The sequence below is a fragment of the Acipenser ruthenus genome, chromosome 26 (assembly GCF_902713425.1).
Source record: "Acipenser ruthenus chromosome 26, fAciRut3.2 maternal haplotype, whole genome shotgun sequence".
Classification (NCBI taxonomy): Eukaryota; Metazoa; Chordata; class Actinopteri; order Acipenseriformes; family Acipenseridae; genus Acipenser; species Acipenser ruthenus.
Window position 1 is genome coordinate 15,100,102 of NC_081214.1, and position 5,455 is coordinate 15,105,556.

Sequence of the window (5,455 nt, forward strand, 5' to 3'; positions counted from 1 at the left end):
ATATATAGTACAGGATTCTGTTTAAGATACAAACTGATTTTCACCCATTCAGGATGCGGGTCATACAGTCAGGCAAGCCCATGTTTGTTTCCTGGCTGTGCAAAGTTGCCGATCTTCACTGGGGATCCTACAGATATTAGATGTGGCACTCCTGTGAGCTGGAGAGGCAAAATCAGCTCCCCGTGCTATAGCGCCCCCTACTGGCCAGGTATCCAGTAAGCTTGTGCAGACACCTCACACACTGCAGGCTGTCAAGCTCCTGGATGTAAACAAGCCATTGGCTTGGCAGTGAGATCGGATTTTCTGCAGTCAGGGAACATAACTGGGCATTCTAAATTGGGGAGAAAAACGTGAGTATTTGCAATCTAAATTGCAAAACGTAGTCATTGAAAAAGATGGCCCCAGACCATTTCGTTTTTGCCATACTGTACATAAGATAACTGTGTCGCCATTGCAGATCAATAGGACTTTCATTTACTCTCAGCTTGAGAAGCATGAGAGCTTCCATTCAGCAAGCACACCTCAATCCAAACCAGAACAACCTGCCAACCAGAGACCGATTGTGTGATGGTGTTGGGAAGAGGACTGGTGTGTGCACTGAGACCAAGTACAGTAATTCATCTGTACCTGGACCTCAAGAGATCAAAGGCCTGAGAAGCAAGGTAATGCATATTTATGCTGTGCATTATTCTTGCAGAAACTACTGTAGGTTCTCACAGCTATTTACTCCAAATTTTCCAGATAGTAAAAATACACCTAAAAAAGTAGCAAAACCAGTAAAGAAAAGTTTTTTCTTATTGGGTTTTCCCTTATAAAAGTTTCCTATAGTAAAATGGCAGCAATGTGTAATAAAGCAAAGTGAAAGCAAGGGAAATGCATAGAAAATCTGCAAAATGATTGTGCAAATTTACTGTGGTAAAAATCGTGGTGCATTTTCCTTACAGGAAAAAAATGACTCTTATAACCACTTGCGTTGATAATCTGTGTCTTTACTATTTAGCCTGCTTCTCGGAACAGAATTTAGTTTTATAGATTTGCTGCTATTCTATAAAAAAAGCTACTCTTTTACTTATGGTCTGCCTCAATAGACTCAAATTGGGACCTACCTACATTTCAATCTGTTGTGATTGTGACGTGTGTTTCCTTCCTCCTCCTCCTCTCCACAGCTGCACCATCTCTGGGCCTGGTGGTGGAGCTTTGGTGGTTGTCAGGAGGCTCATCTCTTAAGAAGGAGGGCTCCTTTCATGCTGAAAGCTGAGATGCTGGGTCACATCTATCAGTTCTATTTATTGAAAGGCAGTAAATGTGATTTGCTGTGTTGTGCTGGGAAAAGGCTATGCTGGTTTTGTACCCCTTTACAAAATGGAGGTCAAACCCTCAGGGCAAACCTTAGATTCTGAGGAACACAAAGTAGCAGGCAGGTACCCACGGCAACGCATTGTCCCACTGACAGCACTGCCCAGTATTGCGTTACACACGTAATATCTCTGTTCATGTAATTACCTGCACTACCTGGTTTTAACACACTTGCAAATTGTTTGAAGAAGAATAATGGCTGTGTACTCTGTCAATCATTATAGAAGTACATACTAAACCCAAGCTGAGTTCTCTGACCCCATTAACAGTTCAACAGTCCATCAGCATTTCCATTGTTGAAGTGTTGAATTTGTTTACCAGGCTGTATAACATTATAAACTCTATTTCACAAAGGAAGCGTAAGAAACTAACAACAAACAACAAAGATAAGCTGAGGGTGTATGGAGGCTGCATGTCTGTCTGTACGTTACACTAGCATGCTTTTCATTTATCTAGAGAACCCCTTGTACAATTCTGATAAAACTCGCTAAGGACATTGAGTGTATCATAATCTGGTAGTGGGGAATGTCTGTCTTTCATTTTTAGTATATCTACAGAAGCACTGATTTAATTGTGATTAAACTTGGTTCATACATTGGTCTAAATCAGTGGTCGGCAAATGGAGGCTCGCGGGCCAAATCCGGCACGTGGACATGTGTCTGGCACACGGAAGCCTCCTTGGCAGGGTGTATCAAGGGCTGGGCGAGAGTGGAACTTCATTTTCATATTTCCGCAAGGGGGCTGTCATGGCGGGTTCCCTGTATGACACCACTCGCCATGCACCACAGGATCTTTGAAAAATTACCTAATCTCACAAACCTGCTTATTGTCACGTTGTGTGCAGCCTGTCAAATGCTGCGTGGCCGGGCTTTACTGAGTAACCACAGTATATAATTAATTTTCAACGCAGCTAACAACCAATAATCATCTCGGTTGATAAACTGACATTTTGTGCAGCTTGTCAAATGCTGTGTGGGTCTTAATGGGATACAGTTCAGTTACAATTTTACAAAACAACAACGTCAACGTATGTTTCTTCTTTAACACAGTCAGTCTTTTACAAATGCACACAAAAAAACACCCAGTGCAACGCCTAATTGATAGTTCTCATCAGTCAACAATTCAGGCTTTTTTTAGATAATGACACAAACTGTTTCATTCCAGTTAATGATACAAAACGTAGGCCCAGCACAAAATGGCAGACTGGGGTGTATCCTGTGCCATTGTCCCTCACCATGTCAGTGCCAAAACATTGCAGAACTTTAAATACAAAACTGCAGATGGAAAAGTGAATCATTCCACTGCTTAGATTACGAGGAAAACAACATCACTTTCATGTTTTTATTAGATGTATTTCATAAGTACTATATGTACTAGTGTTCCATTCAAAATCTGATCCAATAAAAAGTTGCCTCATTTTGTGTTGTGAAACTGAGGAAAACAGCTCATTAAAGGAGACGGGCACTTGTGTATTTAAATGATAAATCCTCGGTGACCTCACTGTTACGAGCATACAAGCTTTTATTAATGTGTTATTATTTCCGGAGAATAGTAATCAGATACTGTGAAACAGCCGGATGATCTCTCTCTCTCTCTCTCTCTCTCTCTCTCTCTCTCTCTCTCTCTCTCTCTCTCTCTCTCTCTCTCTCTGCTGTTTTCCTTCAGTTACAATGCTGTCATTGTGAAGATTAAAAAGGACACTAACATTACAGTAACTGCATACACACTGAGTTCATATGGTCAGTTTATTGATTACCTATTCAAGTTATTGAAGTTTCAATAATCCAAAGTTTTAGATAATATAAAGTAGACCCTGATATCGATGTGATATAACTATCTGAAATTGCTTTGGAAAGTATGAGATGACTTGTATCAGATCATTTATATCAGATAGAAATGATGTCATGTTAAATATGGCTAAACTGTTTAATTCATTTAATTTAACTGTTTACTTTAAAGAATATCTAATATAAGATACAAGATGATTTTCACCACCTCCTGTGGAGTGGATATACCGTATATATTACCCTATACAATGTATATATTACAGTGTATATATTACCCTATACAATGTATATATTACAGTGTATATATTACCCTATACAATGTTTATATTACAGTGTATATTACCCTATACAATGTATATATTACAGTGTATATATTACCCTATACAATGTATATATTACAGTGTATATATTACCCTATACAATGTATATATTACAGTGTATATATTACCCTATACAGTGTTTATGTTACCCTATACAATGTATATATTACAGTGTATATATTACCCTATACAGTGTATATATATATTACCCGATACAATGTATATATTACAGTGTATATATTACCCTAGACAATGTTTATATTACAGTGTATATATTACATATAAAAAAGTTTAAAAAGTAACTTTAATTCTTAAGGAAAATAAACATTTGGCCAATATTAAAGAAGATAAAATAGAATGAAATATAATTTAACTACAAAGGATACAGACTTAAACCAGCTGTACAAGATTGTTGTCCGGTGAATTATTGTATTATGGAATCTGACATTACTTCCTTGCATCCTGCTGAGCATGTCAAATCGTCCAGTTAAAATACCCATATCTCTGGGAAGGCATACTTGTCAGTCTCTTGGGATGCAGATGAATGGCAACAGGGATGTAGTGGAGGAGCATCTTTATAAAAGTTTACCACAATATTTTTGCACTGAATGTTTTCCTTTTTCCCATGCTGTTCTTCATTACACTTTGCTTTTCTCTGAGACACTTTTATAAGGATGCTTATACGTACCGTTCCATTTTTATCTAGAGCACTGCGATGAATTTTGGGTTATATGGAGGCATCCGGTTTGTCTGTCTGTCCGTCACACCAAAACGTTTACTGTCATGGTTGGTGACTTATGTACAATTGGGATGAACCTCAGTTAAGACAATATTTAGCTACTATTTATTATCAGAATCTGTGGATATAAGGCGGCACCTGTTTGTCACATTGTTACCTGTACATAAGGTTGCTGTTCTGCCTTCATCACACGGATAGCTCTAACTTTGTTGACTGCCATGTGGGAGGTGTATGTTACTGAGCAGTTTGAGGTTCTTGACGGCTTCAATGCAGGGGTTAGAAAGAGATAGAAGTGACAAAGAAATAAAAAGTGTAGGTTACTTTAAACAGCCAGGAAAACACATCCTTTGTTCCCGCCGTCCCTTATGTAAAACCGGTAGGAATCCCTTTGGGAATATAATGAAGTAACACATGTATTTACATATAGACACTGAAAGACCTTTTTAAAAGTGGGGTCTTATAAAAATGTATCATTTTCTCTTGTTTATAAAGCAGTCAAAAACATGAAGTGAAAAAAAGAAGAAAATGTAAAATGTGTGCAACTATTCAGCAACTGTCAAAGAAAAGCAAAAGGCTCTCAGTAACTCCACAAGGCTCATCTTAGTGAATATCTGTGGTGGGATTCTGTGAAACTGTCTCGTCTCTCACCGTGTCCATCAAGGCAGTCTGCTGGAATGGCATTGTTAGGATAAAACCTCCACCAGATCAAGATGAATACAGCATACTGTGTCAAGCAACAGACATGCTACTGTGGCCCACACCACAGAAACCTTCAACACTGGACAAGACACACTGGGAACAATGCCACAGGGCGGCAGAACTGGCTTGCAACCTCATAAAGCAGAGCGGCTCTGACCTCATGGAGCGGATACCAGCTTGTATCACACTGCAGCCTAGAACATGTTCTAGTGAAGTTAAACAGCATTGCTGTAAGGTCATCTCAAACAAACATTGCCCCCCAACAAGTTTTGGGACAAAGACTGGGCTGGGGCATTTACTGCCTTTTTTACCCCTCTCAAACCTCCTCAATTACAATATACTGTGACGTACTAACATGAAGTGAGAGAATGTATTTTAAAACCACGGTAATCCCACCTTTAAGTAAATGGCAGCCCTTCAACGGATCAAGATGGCAGAGATCAGAAAGCACCATCCCCCCTCCCTACTGCCCTTTTCCAGCTCCACAGGTAGGTAATTCCAATCCATCGTTCCCCACAGCAGCCGGCAGTACAACAGAGGTTTCCTGTGTCTAT